The sequence below is a fragment of the Coffea arabica genome, chromosome 11c (genome assembly GCF_036785885.1).
Source record: "Coffea arabica cultivar ET-39 chromosome 11c, Coffea Arabica ET-39 HiFi, whole genome shotgun sequence".
NCBI lineage: Eukaryota > Viridiplantae > Streptophyta > Magnoliopsida > Gentianales > Rubiaceae > Coffea > Coffea arabica.
The window spans coordinates 23,221,387-23,240,030 of NC_092330.1; the positions used below are offsets into that span (position 1 = coordinate 23,221,387).

The following is an 18,644-nucleotide window of genomic DNA, read 5'->3' on the forward strand; positions in this document are numbered from 1 at the left end:
CGGTCAAAGTTGTCGGCGCAAATGTATAAGCGCAAGCGTGAAGGATCACTTTCAGGATAATTGAGAGTTGTGCGACGAGGGAAAAAAAAGGTGCAAAGCAACAAGAAAAAAATATAAAAGTAAATAAATAAAAGGATGAGAGGAAATTCATGAACTGACGCTTAGAATGAATTCGGGTCCAGAAAAGCCAAACTGCTTCACAGGACGTGGCAGTTTAAAAGAATAAAGCGAAAGAAACATGGCGGGTGCGATCATACCAGCACTAATGCACCGGATCCCATCAGAACTCCGAAGTTAAGCGTGCTTGGGCGACAGTAGTACTAGGATGGGTGACCCTAGGCCGGTCAACGGGTCGGGTCTACACCCGGATCCGGATCGGATCCCTGAAATTTTTGCGGGTATGGGTAGGGATTTAATTCCGTTATCCGGATCCGGATCCGTTTTTTCAAACAAAAAAACGGGTCGGATACGGAATATAGTATTCCGACCCGTATTAGACCCGGATCCGGAAATAAATGATTTAATAATTTATAAAAAATATATATTATCAATATAATTTGATTAGGATGATGTATTTGAGTAAAATCAATTTGATTTATTTTCTTATTTGGTTTTTTCTTTGCATTAGCTAGAAATTTGTTTACAAATATATCTTTTTCTCTTTTTTGTTAGAAATTATAAATTTTGGCAAATTTGTTCGGGTAGACCCGACCCGGATCCGAGACTCGCCGGGTCCGGATCCGGAACACAGAATAAAAGACCCGTCGGGTAAACCGGTCGGATCCGGAATAATGAATTCCGGCCCGGACCCGGCCCGTTGACACCCCTAGGTGACCCCCTGGGAAATCCTCGTGTTGCACCCCTCCCTTTTTTGTTTCGAAATCCAAATTTCCCCTTCGTTCTTTATGCTGTAGTAATTTAGCTCCGTCGGAACGATTGCTTTTTATTTTGCTTCTCATCGAAGCATGAAGGCGGATCTGAAGGCGCGAGACAAGTCAGGAACGGTACGGCTGGATCGAAGCCCGGATCGTCGGTCAAAGTTGTCGGCGCAAATGTATAAGCGCAAGCGTGAAGGATCACTTTCAGGATAATTGAGAGTTGTGCGACGAGGGAAAAAAAAGGTGCAAAGCAACAAGAAAAAAATATAAAAGTAAATAAATAAAAGGATGAGAGGAAATTCATGAACTGACGCTTAGAATGAATTCGGGTCCAGAAAAGCCAAACTGCTTCACAGGACGTGGCAGTTTAAAAGAATAAAGCGAAAGGAACATGGCGGGTGCGATCATACCAGCACTAATGCACCGGATCCCATCAGAACTCCGAAGTTAAGCGTGCTTGGGCGACAGTAGTACTAGGATGGGTGACCCTAGGCCTGTCAACGGGTCGGGTCTAGACCCGGATCCGGATCGGATCCCTGAAATTTTTGCGGGTATGGGTACGGATTTAATTCCGTTAACCGGATCCGGATCCGTTTTTTCAAACAAAAAAACGGGTCGAATACGGAATATAGTATTCCGACCCGTATTAGACCCGGATCCGGATATAAATGATTTAATAATTTATAAAAAAAATATATTATCAATATAATTTGATTAGGATGATGTATTTGAGTAAAATCAATTTGATTTATTTTCTTATTTGGTTTTTTCTTTGCATTAGTTAGAAATTTGTTTACAAATATATCTTTTTCTCTTTTTGTTAGAAATTATAAATTTTGGCAAATTTGTTCGGGTAGACCCGACCCGGATCCGAGACTCGCCGGGTCCGGATCCGGAACACAGAATAAAAGACCCGTCGGGTAAACGGGTCGGATCCGGGTCCGGGTCCGGAATAATGAATTCCGGCCCGGACCCGGCCCGTTGACACCCCTAGGTGACCCCCTGGGAAATCCTCGTGTTGCACCCCTCCCTTTTTTGTTTCGAAATCCAAATTTCCCCTTCGTTCTTTATGCTGTAGTAATTTAGCTCCGTCGGAACGATTGCTTTTTATTTTGCTTCTCATCGAAGCATGAAGGCGGATCTGAAGGCGCGAGACAAGTCAGGAACGGTACGGCTGGATCGAAGCCCGGATCGTCGGTCAAAGTTGTCGGCGCAAATGTATAAGCGCAAGCGTGAAGGATCACTTTCAGGATAATTGAGAGTTGTGCGACGAGGGAAAAAAAAGGTGCAAAGCAACAAGAAAAAAATATAAAAGTAAATAAATAAAAGGATGAGAGGAAATTCATGAACTGATGCTTAGAATGAATTCGGGTCCAGAAAAGCCAAACTGCTTCACAGGACGTGGCAGTTTAAAAGAATAAAGCGAAAGGAACATGGCGGGTGCGATCATACCAGCACTAATGCACCGGATCCCATCAGAACTCCGAAGTTAAGCGTGCTTGGGCGACAGTAGTACTAGGATGGGTGACCCTAGGCCTGTCAACGGGTCGGGTCTAGACCCGGATCCGGATCGGATCCCTAAAATTTTTGCGGGTATGGGTAGGGATTTAATTCCGTTATCCGGATCCGGATCCGTTTTTTCAAACAAAAAAACGGGTCGGATACGGAATATAGTATTCCGACCCGTATTAGACCCGCATCCGGATATAAATGATTTAATAATTTATAAAAAATATATATTATCAATATAATTTGATTAGGATGATGTATTTGAGTAAAATCAATTTGATTTATTTTCTTATTTGGTTTTTTCTTTGCATTAGTTAGAAATTAGTTTACAAATATATCTTTTTCTCTTTTTTGTTAGAAATTATAAATTTTGGCAAATTTGTTCGGGTAGACCCGACCCGGATCCGAGACTCGCCGGGTCCGGATCCGGAACACCGAATAAAAGACCCGTCGGGTAAACGGGTCGGATCCGGGTCCGGGTCCAGAATAATGAATTCCGGCCCGGACCCGGCACGTTGACACCCCTAGGTGACCCCCTGGGAAATCCTCGTGTTGCACCCCTCCCTTTTTTGTTTCGAAATCCAAATTTCCCCTTCGTTCTTTATGCTGTAGTAATTTAGCTCCGTCGGAACGATTGCTTTATATTTTGCTTTTTATCGAAGCATGAACGCGGATCTGAAGGCGCGAGACAAGTCAGGAACGGTACGGCTGGATCGAAGCCCGGATCGTCGGTCAAAGTTGTCGGCGCAAATGTATAAGCGCAAGCGTGAAGGATCACTTTCAGGATAATTGAGAGTTGTGCGACGAGGGAAAAAAAAGGTGCAAAGCAACAAGAAAAAAATATAAAAGTAAATAAATAAAAGGATGAGAGGAAATTCATGAACTGACGCTTAGAATGAATTCGGGTCCAGAAAAGCCAAACTGCTTCACAGGACGTGGCAGTTTAAAAGAATAAAGCGAAAGAAACATGGCGGGTGCGATCATACCAGCACTAATGCACCGGATCCCATCAGAACTCCGAAGTTAAGCGTGCTTGGGCGACAGTAGTACTAGGATGGGTGACCCTAGGCCGGTCAACGGGTCGGGTCTACACCCGGATCCGGATCGGATCCCTGAAATTTTTGCGGGTATGGGTAGGGATTTAATTCCGTTATCCGGATCCGGATCCGTTTTTTCAAACAAAAAAACGGGTCGGATACGGAATATAGTATTCCGACCCGTATTAGACCCGGATCCGGAAATAAATGATTTAATAATTTATAAAAAATATATATTATCAATATAATTTGATTAGGATGATGTATTTGAGTAAAATCAATTTGATTTATTTTCTTATTTGGTTTTTTCTTTGCATTAGCTAGAAATTTGTTTACAAATATATCTTTTTCTCTTTTTTGTTAGAAATTATAAATTTTGGCAAATTTGTTCGGGTAGACCCGACCCGGATCCGAGACTCGCCGGGTCCGGATCCGGAACACAGAATAAAAGACCCGTCGGGTAAACCGGTCGGATCCGGAATAATGAATTCCGGCCCGGACCCGGCCCGTTGACACCCCTAGGTGACCCCCTGGGAAATCCTCGTGTTGCACCCCTCCCTTTTTTGTTTCGAAATCCAAATTTCCCCTTCGTTCTTTATGCTGTAGTAATTTAGCTCCGTCGGAACGATTGCTTTTTATTTTGCTTCTCATCGAAGCATGAAGGCGGATCTGAAGGCGCGAGACAAGTCAGGAACGGTACGGCTGGATCGAAGCCCGGATCGTCGGTCAAAGTTGTCGGCGCAAATGTATAAGCGCAAGCGTGAAGGATCACTTTCAGGATAATTGAGAGTTGTGCGACGAGGGAAAAAAAAGGTGCAAAGCAACAAGAAAAAAATATAAAAGTAAATAAATAAAAGGATGAGAGGAAATTCATGAACTGATGCTTAGAATGAATTCGGGTCCAGAAAAGCCAAACTGCTTCACAGGACGTGGCAGTTTAAAAGAATAAAGCGAAAGGAACATGGCGGGTGCGATCATACCAGCACTAATGCACCGGATCCCATCAGAACTCCGAAGTTAAGCGTGCTTGGGCGACAGTAGTACTAGGATGGGTGACCCTAGGCCTGTCAACGGGTCGGGTCTAGACCCGGATCCGGATCGGATCCCTGAAATTTTTGCGGGTATGGATACGGATTTAATTCCGTTAACCGGATCCGGATCCGTTTTTTCAAACAAAAAAACGGGTCGAATACGGAATATAGTATTCCGACCCGTATTAGACCCGGATCCGGATATAAATGATTTAATAATTTATAAAAAAAATATATTATCAATATAATTTGATTAGGATGATGTATTTGAGTAAAATCAATTTGATTTATTTTCTTATTTGGTTTTTTCTTTGCATTAGCTAGAAATTTGTTTACAAATATATCTTTTTCTCTTTTTGTTAGAAATTATAAATTTTGGCAAATTTGTTCGGGTAGACCCGACCCGGATCCGAGACTCGCCGGGTCCGGATCCGGAACACAGAATAAAAGACCCGTCGGGTAAACGGGTCGGATCCGGGTCCGGGTCCGGAATAATGAATTCCGGCCCGGACCCGGCCCGTTGACACCCCTAGGTGACCCCCTGGGAAATACTCGTGTTGCACCCCTCCCTTTTTTGTTTCGAAATCCAAATTTCCCCTTCGTTCTTTATGCTGTAGTAATTTAGCTCCGTCGGAACGATTGCTTTTTATTTTGCTTCTCATCGAAGCATGAAGGCGGATCTGAAGGCGCGAGACAAGTCAGGAACGGTACGGCTGGATCGAAGCCCGGATCGTCGGTCAAAGTTGTCGGCGCAAATGTATAAGCGCAAGCGTGAAGGATCACTTTCAGGATAATTGAGAGTTGTGCGACGAGGGAAAAAAAAGGTGCAAAGCAACAAGAAAAAAATATAAAAGTAAATAAATAAAAGGATGAGAGGAAATTCATGAACTGACGCTTAGAATGAATTCGGGTCCAGAAAAGCCAAACTGCTTCACAGGACGTGGCAGTTTAAAAGAATAAAGCGAAAGGAACATGGCGGGTGCGATCATACCAGCACTAATGCACCGGATCCCATCAGAACTCCGAAGTTAAGCGTGCTTGGGCGACAGTAGTACTAGGATGGGTGACCCTAGGCCTGTCAACGGGTCGGGTCTAGACCCGGATCCGGATCGGATCCCTAAAATTTTTGCGGGTATGGGTAGGGATTTAATTCCGTTATCCGGATCCGGATCCGTTTTTTCAAACAAAAAAACGGGTCGGATACGGAATATAGTATTCCGACCCGTATTAGACCCGCATCCGGATATAAATGATTTAATAATTTATAAAAAATATATATTATCAATATAATTTGATTAGGATGATGTATTTGAGTAAAATCAATTTGATTTATTTTCTTATTTGGTTTTTTCTTTGCATTAGTTAGAAATTAGTTTACAAATATATCTTTTTCTCTTTTTTGTTAGAAATTATAAATTTTGGCAAATTTGTTCGGGTAGACCCGACCCGGATCCGAGACTCGCCGGGTCCGGATCCGGAACACCGAATAAAAGACCCGTCGGGTAAACGGGTCGGATCCGGGTCCGGGTCCAGAATAATGAATTCCGGCCCGGACCCGGCACGTTGACACCCCTAGGTGACCCCCTGGGAAATCCTCGTGTTGCACCCCTCCCTTTTTTGTTTCGAAATCCAAATTTCCCCTTCGTTCTTTATGCTGTAGTAATTTAGCTCCGTCGGAACGATTGCTTTATATTTTGCTTTTTATCGAAGCATGAAGGCGGATCTGAAGGCGCGAGACAAGTCAGGAACGGTACGGCTGGATCGAAGCCCGGATCGTCGGTCAAAGTTGTCGGCGCAAATGTATAAGCGCAAGCGTGAAGGATCACTTTCAGGATAATTGAGAGTTGTGCGACGAGGGAAAAAAAAGGTGCAAAGCAACAAGAAAAAAATATAAAAGTAAATAAATAAAAGGATGAGAGGAAATTCATGAACTGACGCTTAGAATGAATTCGGGTCCAGAAAAGCCAAACTGCTTCACAGGACGTGGCAGTTTAAAAGAATAAAGCGAAAGGAACATGGCGGGTGCGATCATACCAGCACTAATGCACCGGATCCCATCAGAACTCCGAAGTTAAGCGTGCTTGGGCGACAGTAGTACTAGGATGGGTGACCCTAGGCCGGTCAACGGGTCGGGTCTACACCCGGATCCGGATCGGATCCCTGAAATTTTTGCGGGTATGGGTAGGGATTTAATTCCGTTATCCGGATCCGGATCCGTTTTTTCAAACAAAAAAACGGGTCGGATACGGAATATAGTATTCCGACCCGTATTAGACCCGGATCCGGAAATAAATGATTTAATAATTTATAAAAAATATATATTATCAATATAATTTGATTAGGATGATGTATTTGAGTAAAATCAATTTGATTTATTTTCTTATTTGGTTTTTTCTTTGCATTAGCTAGAAATTTGTTTACAAATATATCTTTTTCTCTTTTTTGTTAGAAATTATAAATTTTGGCAAATTTGTTCGGGTAGACCCGACCCGGATCCGAGACTCGCCGGGTCCGGATCCGGAACACAGAATAAAAGACCCGTCGGGTAAACCGGTCGGATCCGGAATAATGAATTCCGGCCCGGACCCGGCCCGTTGACACCCCTAGGTGACCCCCTGGGAAATCCTCGTGTTGCACCCCTCCCTTTTTTGTTTCGAAATCCAAATTTCCCCTTCGTTCTTTATGCTGTAGTAATTTAGCTCCGTCGGAACGATTGCTTTTTATTTTGCTTCTCATCGAAGCATGAAGGCGGATCTGAAGGCGCGAGACAAGTCAGGAACGGTACGGCTGGATCGAAGCCCGGATCGTCGGTCAAAGTTGTCGGCGCAAATGTATAAGCGCAAGCGTGAAGGATCACTTTCAGGATAATTGAGAGTTGTGCGACGAGGGAAAAAAAAGGTGCAAAGCAACAAGAAAAAAATATAAAAGTAAATAAATAAAAGGATGAGAGGAAATTCATGAACTGACGCTTAGAATGAATTCGGGTCCAGAAAAGCCAAACTGCTTCACAGGACGTGGCAGTTTAAAAGAATAAAGCGAAAGGAACATGGCGGGTGCGATCATACCAGCACTAATGCACCGGATCCCATCAGAACTCCGAAGTTAAGCGTGCTTGGGCGACAGTAGTACTAGGATGGGTGACCCTAGGCCTGTCAACGGGTCGGGTCTAGACCCGGATCCGGATCGGATCCCTAAAATTTTTGCGGGTATGGGTAGGGATTTAATTCCGTTATCCGGATCCGGATCCGTTTTTTCAAACAAAAAAACGGGTCGGATACGGAATATAGTATTCCGACCCGTATTAGACCCGCATCCGGATATAAATGATTTAATAATTTATAAAAAATATATATTATCAATATAATTTGATTAGGATGATGTATTTGAGTAAAATCAATTTGATTTATTTTCTTATTTGGTTTTTTCTTTGCATTAGTTAGAAATTAGTTTACAAATATATCTTTTTCTCTTTTTTGTTAGAAATTATAAATTTTGGCAAATTTGTTCGGGTAGACCCGACCCGGATCCGAGACTCGCCGGGTCCGGATCCGGAACACCGAATAAAAGACCCGTCGGGTAAACGGGTCGGATCCGGGTCCGGGTCCAGAATAATGAATTCCGGCCCGGACCCGGCACGTTGACACCCCTAGGTGACCCCTTGGGAAATCCTCGTGTTGCACCCCTCCCTTTTTTGTTTCGAAATCCAAATTTCCCCTTCGTTCTTTATGCTGTAGTAATTTAGCTCCGTCGGAACGATTGCTTTATATTTTGCTTTTTATCGAAGCATGAACGCGGATCTGAAGGCGCGAGACAAGTCAGGAACGGTACGGCTGGATCGAAGCCCGGATCGTCGGTCAAAGTTGTCGGCGCAAATGTATAAGCGCAAGCGTGAAGGATCACTTTCAGGATAATTGAGAGTTGTGCGACGAGGGAAAAAAAAGGTGCAAAGCAACAAGAAAAAAATATAAAAGTAAATAAATAAAAGGATGAGAGGAAATTCATGAACTGACGCTTAGAATGAATTCGGGTCCAGAAAAGCCAAACTGCTTCACAGGACGTGGCAGTTTAAAAGAATAAAGCGAAAGAAACATGGCGGGTGCGATCATACCAGCACTAATGCACCGGATCCCATCAGAACTCCGAAGTTAAGCGTGCTTGGGCGACAGTAGTACTAGGATGGGTGACCCTAGGCCGGTCAACGGGTCGGGTCTACACCCGGATCCGGATCGGATCCCTGAAATTTTTGCGGGTATGGGTAGGGATTTAATTCCGTTATCCGGATCCGGATCCGTTTTTTCAAACAAAAAAACGGGTCGGATACGGAATATAGTATTCCGACCCGTATTAGACCCGGATCCGGAAATAAATGATTTAATAATTTATAAAAAATATATATTATCAATATAATTTGATTAGGATGATGTATTTGAGTAAAATCAATTTGATTTATTTTCTTATTTGGTTTTTTCTTTGCATTAGCTAGAAATTTGTTTACAAATATATCTTTTTCTCTTTTTTGTTAGAAATTATAAATTTTGGCAAATTTGTTCGGGTAGACCCGACCCGGATCCGAGACTCGCCGGGTCCGGATCCGGAACACAGAATAAAAGACCCGTCGGGTAAACCGGTCGGATCCGGAATAATGAATTCCGGCCCGGACCCGGCCCGTTGACACCCCTAGGTGACCCCCTGGGAAATCCTCGTGTTGCACCCCTCCCTTTTTTGTTTCGAAATCCAAATTTCCCCTTCGTTCTTTATGCTGTAGTAATTTAGCTCCGTCGGAACGATTGCTTTTTATTTTGCTTCTCATCGAAGCATGAAGGCGGATCTGAAGGCGCGAGACAAGTCAGGAACGGTACGGCTGGATCGAAGCCCGGATCGTCGGTCAAAGTTGTCGGCGCAAATGTATAAGCGCAAGCGTGAAGGATCACTTTCAGGATAATTGAGAGTTGTGCGACGAGGGAAAAAAAAGGTGCAAAGGAACAAGAAAAAAATATAAAAGTAAATAAATAAAAGGATGAGAGGAAATTCATGAACTGATGCTTAGAATGAATTCGGGTCCAGAAAAGCCAAACTGCTTCACAGGACGTGGCAGTTTAAAAGAATAAAGCGAAAGGAACATGGCGGGTGCGATCATACCAGCACTAATGCACCGGATCCCATCAGAACTCCGAAGTTAAGCGTGCTTGGGCGACAGTAGTACTAGGATGGGTGACCCTAGGCCTGTCAACGGGTCGGGTCTAGACCCGGATCCGGATCGGATCCCTGAAATTTTTGCGGGTATGGATACGGATTTAATTCCGTTAACCGGATCCGGATCCGTTTTTTCAAACAAAAAAACGGGTCGAATACGGAATATAGTATTCCGACCCGTATTAGACCCGGATCCGGATATAAATGATTTAATAATTTATAAAAAAAATATATTATCAATATAATTTGATTAGGATGATGTATTTGAGTAAAATCAATTTGATTTATTTTCTTATTTTGTTTTTTCTTTGCATTAGCTAGAAATTTGTTTACAAATATATCTTTTTCTCTTTTTGTTAGAAATTATAAATTTTGGCAAATTTGTTCGGGTAGACCCGACCCGGATCCGAGACTCGCCGGGTCCGGATCCGGAACACAGAATAAAAGACCCGTCGGGTAAACGGGTCGGATCCGGGTCCGGGTCCGGAATAATGAATTCCGGCCCGGACCCTGCCCGTTGACACCCCTAGGTGACCCCCTGGGAAATACTCGTGTTGCACCCCTCCCTTTTTTGTTTCGAAATCCAAATTTCCCCTTCGTTCTTTATGCTGTAGTAATTTAGCTCCGTCGGAACGATTGCTTTTTATTTTGCTTCTCATCGAAGCATGAAGGCGGATCTGAAGGCGCGAGACAAGTCAGGAACGGTACGGCTGGATCGAAGCCCGGATCGTCGGTCAAAGTTGTCGGCGCAAATGTATAAGCGCAAGCGTGAAGGATCACTTTCAGGATAATTGAGAGTTGTGCGACGAGGGAAAAAAAAGGTGCAAAGCAACAAGAAAAAAATATAAAAGTAAATAAATAAAAGGATGAGAGGAAATTCATGAACTGACGCTTAGAATGAATTCGGGTCCAGAAAAGCCAAACTGCTTCACAGGACGTGGCAGTTTAAAAGAATAAAGCGAAAGGAACATGGCGGGTGCGATCATACCAGCACTAATGCACCGGATCCCATCAGAACTCCGAAGTTAAGCGTGCTTGGGCGACAGTAGTACTAGGATGGGTGACCCTAGGCCTGTCAACGGGTCGGGTCTAGACCCGGATCCGGATCGGATCCCTAAAATTTTTGCGGGTATGGGTAGGGATTTAATTCCGTTATCCGGATCCGGATCCGTTTTTTCAAACAAAAAAACGGGTCGGATACGGAATATAGTATTCCGACCCGTATTAGACCCGCATCCGGATATAAATGATTTAATAATTTATAAAAAATATATATTATCAATATAATTTGATTAGGATGATGTATTTGAGTAAAATCAATTTGATTTATTTTCTTATTTGGTTTTTTCTTTGCATTAGTTAGAAATTAGTTTACAAATATATCTTTTTCTCTTTTTTGTTAGAAATTATAAATTTTGGCAAATTTGTTCGGGTAGACCCGACCCGGATCCGAGACTCGCCGGGTCCGGATCCGGAACACCGAATAAAAGACCCGTCGGGTAAACGGGTCGGATCCGGGTCCGGGTCCAGAATAATGAATTCCGGCCCGGACCCGGCACGTTGACACCCCTAGGTGACCCCCTGGGAAATCCTCGTGTTGCACCCCTCCCTTTTTTGTTTCGAAATCCAAATTTCCCCTTCGTTCTTTATGCTGTAGTAATTTAGCTCCGTCGGAACGATTGCTTTATATTTTGCTTTTTATCGAAGCATGAACGCGGATCTGAAGGCGCGAGACAAGTCAGGAACGGTACGGCTGGATCGAAGCCCGGATCGTCGGTCAAAGTTGTCGGCGCAAATGTATAAGCGCAAGCGTGAAGGATCACTTTCAGGATAATTGAGAGTTGTGCGACGAGGGAAAAAAAAGGTGCAAAGCAACAAGAAAAAAATATAAAAGTAAATAAATAAAAGGATGAGAGGAAATTCATGAACTGACGCTTAGAATGAATTCGGGTCCAGAAAAGCCAAACTGCTTCACAGGACGTGGCAGTTTAAAAGAATAAAGCGAAAGGAACATGGCGGGTGCGATCATACCAGCACTAATGCACCGGATCCCATCAGAACTCCGAAGTTAAGCGTGCTTGGGCGACAGTAGTACTAGGATGGGTGACCCTAGGCCGGTCAACGGGTCGGGTCTACACCCGGATCCGGATCGGATCCCTGAAATTTTTGCGGGTATGGGTAGGGATTTAATTCCGTTATCCGGATCCGGATCCGTTTTTTCAAACAAAAAAACGGGTCGGATACGGAATATAGTATTCCGACCCGTATTAGACCCGGATCCGGAAATAAATGATTTAATAATTTATAAAAAATATATATTATCAATATAATTTGATTAGGATGATGTATTTGAGTAAAATCAATTTGATTTATTTTCTTATTTGGTTTTTTCTTTGCATTAGCTAGAAATTTGTTTACAAATATATCTTTTTCTCTTTTTTGTTAGAAATTATAAATTTTGGCAAATTTGTTCGGGTAGACCCGACCCGGATCCGAGACTCGCCGGGTCCGGATCCGGAACACAGAATAAAAGACCCGTCGGGTAAACCGGTCGGATCCGGAATAATGAATTCCGGCCCGGACCCGGCCCGTTGACACCCCTAGGTGACCCCCTGGGAAATCCTCGTGTTGCACCCCTCCCTTTTTTGTTTCGAAATCCAAATTTCCCCTTCGTTCTTTATGCTGTAGTAATTTAGCTCCGTCGGAACGATTGCGTTTTATTTTGCTTCTCATCGAAGCATGAAGGCGGATCTGAAGGCGCGAGACAAGTCAGGAACGGTACGGCTGGATCGAAGCCCGGATCGTCGGTCAAAGTTGTCGGCGCAAATGTATAAGCGCAAGCGTGAAGGATCACTTTCAGGATAATTGAGAGTTGTGCGACGAGGGAAAAAAAAGGTGCAAAGCAACAAGAAAAAAATATAAAAGTAAATAAATAAAAGGATGAGAGGAAATTCATGAACTGACGCTTAGAATGAATTCGGGTCCAGAAAAGCCAAACTGCTTCACAGGACGTGGCAGTTTAAAAGAATAAAGCGAAAGGAACATGGCGGGTGCGATCATACCAGCACTAATGCACCGGATCCCATCAGAACTCCGAAGTTAAGCGTGCTTGGGCGACAGTAGTACTAGGATGGGTGACCCTAGGCCTGTCAACGGGTCGGGTCTAGACCCGGATCCGGATCGGATCCCTGAAATTTTTGCGGGTATGGGTAGGGATTTAATTCCGTTATCCGGATCCGGATCCGTTTTTTCAAACAAAAAAACGGGTCGGATACGGAATATAGTATTCCGACCCGTATTAGACCCGGATCCGGATATAAATGATTTAATAATTTATAAAAAATATATATTATCAATATAATTTGATTAGGATGATGTATTTGAGTAAAATCAATTTGATTTATTTTCTTATTTGGTTTTTTCTTTGCATTAGTTAGAAATTAGTTTACAAATATATCTTTTTCTCTTTTTTGTTAGAAATTATAAATTTTGGCAAATTTGTTCGGGTAGACCCGACCCGGATCCGAGACTCGCCGGGTCCGGATCCGGAACACCGAATAAAAGACCCGTCGGGTAAACGGGTCGGATCCGGGTCCGGGTCCAGAATAATGAATTCCGGCCCGGACCCGGCACGTTGACACCCCTAGGTGACCCCCTGGGAAATCCTCGTGTTGCACCCCTCCCTTTTTTGTTTCGAAATCCAAATTTCCCCTTCGTTCTTTATGCTGTAGTAATTTAGCTCCGTCGGAACGATTGCTTTATATTTTGCTTTTTATCGAAGCATGAAGGCGGATCTGAAGGCGCGAGACAAGTCAGGAACGGTACGGCTGGATCGAAGCCCGGATCGTCGGTCAAAGTTGTCGGCGCAAATGTATAAGCGCAAGCGTGAAGGATCACTTTCAGGATAATTGAGAGTTGTGCGACGAGGGAAAAAAAAGGTGCAAAGCAACAAGAAAAAAATATAAAAGTAAATAAATAAAAGGATGAGAGGAAATTCATGAACTGACGCTTAGAATGAATTCGGGTCCAGAAAAGCCAAACTGCTTCACAGGACGTGGCAGTTTAAAAGAATAAAGCGAAAGGAACATGGCGGGTGCGATCATACCAGCACTAATGCACCGGATCCCATCAGAACTCCGAAGTTAAGCGTGCTTGGGCGACAGTAGTACTAGGATGGGTGACCCCCCGGGAAGTCCTCGTGTTGCACCCCTCCCTTTTTTGTTTCGAAATCCAAATTTCCCCTTCGTTCTTTATGCTGTAGTAATTTAGCTCCGTCGGAACGATTGCTTTTTATTTTGCTTCTTATCGAAGCATGAAGGCGAATCTGAAGGCGCGAGACAAGTCAGGAACGGTACGGCTGGATCGAAGCCCGGATCGTCGGTCAAAGTTGTCGGCGCAAATGTATAAGCGCAAGCGTGAAGGATCAATTTCAGGATAATTGAGAGTTGTGCGACGAGGGAAAAAAAAGGTGCAAAGCAACAAGAAAAAAATATAAAAGTAAACAAATAAAAGGATGAGAGGAAATTCATGAACTGACGCTTAGAATGAATTCGGGTCCAGAAAAGTCAAACTGCTTCACAGGACGTGGCAGTTTAAAAGAATAAAGCGAAAGGAACATGGCGAGTGCGATCATACCAGCACTAATGCACCGGATCCCATCAGAACTTCGAAGTTAAGCGTGCTTGGGCGACAGTAGTACTAGGATGGGTGACCCTAGGCCGGTCAACGGGTCGGTTCTACACCCGGATCCGGATCGGATCCCTGAAATTTTTGCAGGTATGGGTAGGGATTTAATTCCGTTATCCGGATCCGGATCCGTTTTTTCAAACAAAAAAACGGGTCGGATACGGAATATAGTATTCCGACCCGTATTAGACCCGGATCCGGATATAAATGATTTAATAATTTATAAAAAATATATATTATCAATATAATTTGATTAGGATGATGTATTTGAATAAAATCAATTTGATTTATTTTCTTATTTGGTTTTTTCTTTGCATTAGTTAGAAATTAGTTTACAAATATATCTTTTTCTCTTTTTTGTTAGAAATTATAAATTTTGGCAAATTTGTTCGGGTAGACCCGACCCGGATCCGAGACTCGCCGGGTCCGGATCCGGAACACCGAATAAAAGACCCGTCAGGTAAACAGGTCGGATCCGGGTCCGGGTCCAGAATAATGAATTCCGGCCCGGACCCGGCCCGTTGACACCCCTAGGTGACCCCCTGGGAAATCCTCGTGTTGCACCCCTCCCTTTTTTGTTTCGAAATCCAAATTTCCCCTTCGTTCTTTATGCTGTAGTAATTTAGCTCCGTCGGAACGATTGCTTTATATTTTGCTTCTCATCGAAGCATGAAAGCGGATCTGAAGGCGCGAGACAAGTCAGGAACGGTACGGCTGGATCGAAGCCCGGATCGTCGGTCAAAGTTGTCGGCGCAAATGTATAAGCGCAAGCGTGAAGGATCAATTTCAGGATAATTGAGAGTTGCGCGACGAGGGAAAAAAAAATGGTGCAAATCAACAAGAAAAAAATGTAAAAGTAAATAAATAAAAGGATGAGGGGAAATTCTTGAATTGACGCTTAAAATGAATTCGGGTCCAAAAAAGCCACACTGCTTCACAGGACGGGGCAGTTTAAAAGAATAAAGCGAAAGGAACATGGCGGGTGCGATCATACCAGCACTAATGCACCAGATCCCATCAGAACTCCGAAGTTAAGCGTGCTTGGGCGAGAGTAGTACTAGGATGGGTGACCCCATGGGAAGTCCTCGTGTTGCACCCCTCCCTTTTTTGTTTCGAAATCCAAATTTCCCCTTCGTTCTTTATGCTGTAGTAATTTAGCTCCGTCGGAACGATTGCTTTATATTTTGCTTCTTATCGAAGCATGAAGGCGGATCTGAAGGCGCGAGACAAGTCAGGAACGGTACGGCTGGATCGAATCCCGGATCGTCGGTCAAAGTTGTCGGCGCAAATGTATAAGCGCAAGCGTGAAGGATCACTTTCAGGATAATTGAGAGTTGTGCGACAAGGGAAAAAAAAGGTGCAAAGCAACAAGAAAAAAATATAAAAGTAAATAAATAAAAGGATGAGAGGAAATTCATGAACTGACGCTTAGAATGAATTCGGGTCCAGAAAAGCCAAACTGCTTCACAGGACGTGGCAGTTTAAAAGAATAAAGCGAAAGGAACATGGCGGGTGCGATCATACCAGCACTAATGCACCGGATCCCATCAGAACTCCGAAGTTAAGCGTGCTTGGGCGACAGTAGTACTAGGATGGGTGACCCTAGGCCTGTCAACGGGTCGGGTCTAGACCCGGATCCGGATCGGATCCCTGAAATTTTTGCGGGTATGGGTAGGGATTTAATTCCGTTATCCGGATCCGGATCCGTTTTTTCAAACAAAAAAACGGGTCGGATACGGAATATAGTATTCCGACCCGTATTAGACCCGGATCCGGATATAAATGATTTAATAATTTATAAAAAATATATATTATCAATATAATTTGATTAGGATGATGTATTTGAGTAAAATCAATTTGATTTATTTTCTTATTTGGTTTTTTCTTTGCATTAGTTAGAAATTAGTTTACAAATATATCTTTTTCTCTTTTTTGTTAGAAATTATAAATTTTGGCAAATTTGTTCGGGTAGACCCGACCCGGATCCGAGACTCGCCGGGTCCGGATCCGGAACACCGAATAAAAGACCCGTCGGGTAAACGGGTCGGATCCGGGTCCGGGTCCAGAATAATGAATTCCAGCCCGGACCCGGCACGTTGACACCCCTAGGTGACCCCCTGGGAAATCCTCGTGTTGCACCCCTCCCTTTTTTGTTTCGAAATCCAAATTTCCCCTTCGTTCTTTATGCTGTAGTAATTTAGCTCCGTCGGAACGATTGCTTTATATTTTGCTTTTTATCGAAGCATGAAGGCGGATCTGAAGGCGCGAGACAAGTCAGGAACGGTACGGCTGGATCGAAGCCCGGATCGTCGGTCAAAGTTGTCGGCGCAAATGTATAAGCGCAAGCGTGAAGGATCACTTTCAGGATAATTGAGAGTTGTGCGACGAGGGAAAAAAAAGGTGCAAAGCAACAAGAAAAAAATATAAAAGTAAATAAATAAAAGGATGAGAGGAAATTCATGAACTGACGCTTAGAATGAATTCGGGTCCAGAAAAGCCAAACTGCTTCACAGGACGTGGCAGTTTAAAAGAATAAAGCGAAAGGAACATGGCGGGTGCGATCATACCAGCACTAATGCACCGGATCCCATCAGAACTCCGAAGTTAAGCGTGCTTGGGCGACAGTAGTACTAGGATGGGTGACCCTAGGCCTGTCAACGGGTCGGGTCTAGACCCGGATCCGGATCGGATCCCTAAAATTTTTGCGGGTATGGGTAGGGATTTAATTCCGTTATCCGGATCCGGATCCGTTTTTTCAAACAAAAAAACGGGTCGGATACGGAATATAGTATTCCGACCCGTATTAGACCCGCATCCGGATATAAATGATTTAATAATTTATAAAAAATATATATTATCAATATAATTTGATTAGGATGATGTATTTGAGTAAAATCAATTTGATTTATTTTCTTATTTGGTTTTTTCTTTGCATTAGTTAGAAATTAGTTTACAAATATATCTTTTTCTCTTTTTTGTTAGAAATTATAAATTTTGGCAAATTTGTTCGGGTAGACCCGACCCGGATCCGAGACTCGCCGGGTCCGGATCCGGAACACCGAATAAAAGACCCGTCGGGTAAACGGGTCGGATCCGGGTCCGGGTCCAGAATAATGAATTCCGGCCCGGACCCGGCACGTTGACACCCCTAGGTGACCCCCTGGGAAATCCTCGTGTTGCACCCCTCCCTTTTTTGTTTCGAAATCCAAATTTCCCCTTCGTTCTTTATGCTGTAGTAATTTAGCTCCGTCGGAACGATTGCTTTATATTTTGCTTTTTATCGAAGCATGAACGCGGATCTGAAGGCGCGAGACAAGTCAGGAACGGTACGGCTGGATCGAAGCCCGGATCGTCGGTCAAAGTTGTCGGCGCAAATGTATAAGCGCAAGCGTGAAGGATCACTTTCAGGATAATTGAGAGTTGTGCGACGAGGGAAAAAAAAGGTGCAAAGCAACAAGAAAAAAATATAAAAGTAAATAAATAAAAGGATGAGAGGAAATTCATGAACTGACGCTTAGAATGAATTCGGGTCCAGAAAAGCCAAACTGCTTCACAGGACGTGGCAGTTTAAAAGAATAAAGCGAAAGAAACATGGCGGGTGCGATCATACCAGCACTAATGCACCAGATCCCATCAGAACTCCGAAGTTAAGCGTGCTTGGGCGAGAGTAGTACTAGGATGGGTGACCCCCTGGGAAGTTCTCGTGTTGCACCCCTCCCTTTTTTGTTTCGAAATCCAAATTTCCCCTTCGTTCTTTATGCTGTAGTAATTTAGCTCCGTCGGAACGATTGCTTTATATTTTGCTTCTTATCGAAGCATGAAGGCGAATCTGAAGGCGCGAGACAAGTCAGGAACGGTACGGCTGGATCGAAGCCCGGATCGTCGGTCAAAGTTGTCGGCGCAAATGTATAAGCGCAAGCGTGAAGGATCAATTTCAGGATAATTGAGAGGTGGGCGACGAGGGAAAAAAAAGGTGCAAAGCAACAAGAAAAAAAAATAAAAGTAAATAAATAAAAGGATGAGAAGAAATTCATGAATTGACGCTTAGAATGAATTCGGGTCCAGAAAAGCCAAACTGCTTCACAGGACGTGGCAGTTTAAAAGAATAAAGCGAAAGGAACATGGCGGGTGCGATCATACCAGCGCTAATGCACCGGATCCCATCAGAACTTCGAAGTTAAGCGTGCTTGGGCGACAGTAGTACTAGGATGGGTGACCCTAGGCCGGTCAACGGGTCGGGTCTACACCCGGATCCGGATCGGATCCCTGAAATTTTTGCGGGTATAGGTAGGGATTTAATTCCGTTATCC

General features: G+C 43.6%; 3 non-coding genes and 17 pseudogenes across 3 annotated transcripts; all 20 read left to right on the forward strand.

Moving 5' to 3' along the window:
* Positions 1-243: 243 nt before the first annotated feature.
* LOC140018418 (5S ribosomal RNA) lies at positions 244-361 on the forward strand (annotated as a pseudogene).
* Positions 362-1,274: 913 nt separating this feature from the next.
* On the forward strand, positions 1,275-1,392 carry LOC140019179 (5S ribosomal RNA; annotated as a pseudogene).
* A 924-nt stretch (positions 1,393-2,316) lies between these two features.
* Positions 2,317-2,434, forward strand: LOC140019180 (5S ribosomal RNA; annotated as a pseudogene).
* Positions 2,435-3,359: 925 nt separating this feature from the next.
* LOC140018420 (5S ribosomal RNA) lies at positions 3,360-3,477 on the forward strand (annotated as a pseudogene).
* Positions 3,478-4,390: 913 nt separating this feature from the next.
* LOC140019181 (5S ribosomal RNA) lies at positions 4,391-4,508 on the forward strand (annotated as a pseudogene).
* A 924-nt stretch (positions 4,509-5,432) lies between these two features.
* LOC140019182 (5S ribosomal RNA) lies at positions 5,433-5,550 on the forward strand (annotated as a pseudogene).
* Positions 5,551-6,475: 925 nt separating this feature from the next.
* LOC140018421 (5S ribosomal RNA) lies at positions 6,476-6,593 on the forward strand (annotated as a pseudogene).
* A 913-nt stretch (positions 6,594-7,506) lies between these two features.
* LOC140019183 (5S ribosomal RNA) lies at positions 7,507-7,624 on the forward strand (annotated as a pseudogene).
* Positions 7,625-8,549: 925 nt separating this feature from the next.
* LOC140018422 (5S ribosomal RNA) lies at positions 8,550-8,667 on the forward strand (annotated as a pseudogene).
* A 913-nt stretch (positions 8,668-9,580) lies between these two features.
* LOC140019184 (5S ribosomal RNA) lies at positions 9,581-9,698 on the forward strand (annotated as a pseudogene).
* A 924-nt stretch (positions 9,699-10,622) lies between these two features.
* LOC140019185 (5S ribosomal RNA) lies at positions 10,623-10,740 on the forward strand (annotated as a pseudogene).
* Positions 10,741-11,665: 925 nt separating this feature from the next.
* Positions 11,666-11,783, forward strand: LOC140018423 (5S ribosomal RNA; annotated as a pseudogene).
* Positions 11,784-12,696: 913 nt separating this feature from the next.
* Positions 12,697-12,814, forward strand: LOC140019186 (5S ribosomal RNA; annotated as a pseudogene).
* A 925-nt stretch (positions 12,815-13,739) lies between these two features.
* LOC140018042 (5S ribosomal RNA) lies at positions 13,740-13,858 on the forward strand. The gene has a single exon (XR_011824344.1). It is a non-coding gene; the product is annotated as a 5S ribosomal RNA (ribosomal RNA).
* Positions 13,859-14,269: 411 nt separating this feature from the next.
* On the forward strand, positions 14,270-14,386 carry LOC140020438 (5S ribosomal RNA; annotated as a pseudogene).
* A 928-nt stretch (positions 14,387-15,314) lies between these two features.
* LOC140017721 (5S ribosomal RNA) lies at positions 15,315-15,433 on the forward strand. Its single transcript, XR_011824026.1, has one exon. It is a non-coding gene; the product is annotated as a 5S ribosomal RNA (ribosomal RNA).
* A 411-nt stretch (positions 15,434-15,844) lies between these two features.
* LOC140019188 (5S ribosomal RNA) lies at positions 15,845-15,962 on the forward strand (annotated as a pseudogene).
* Positions 15,963-16,887: 925 nt separating this feature from the next.
* Positions 16,888-17,005, forward strand: LOC140019189 (5S ribosomal RNA; annotated as a pseudogene).
* Positions 17,006-17,930: 925 nt separating this feature from the next.
* Positions 17,931-18,049, forward strand: LOC140017616 (5S ribosomal RNA). The gene has a single exon (XR_011823924.1). It is a non-coding gene; the product is annotated as a 5S ribosomal RNA (ribosomal RNA).
* Positions 18,050-18,460: 411 nt separating this feature from the next.
* Positions 18,461-18,578, forward strand: LOC140020440 (5S ribosomal RNA; annotated as a pseudogene).
* Positions 18,579-18,644: the final 66 nt, after the last annotated feature.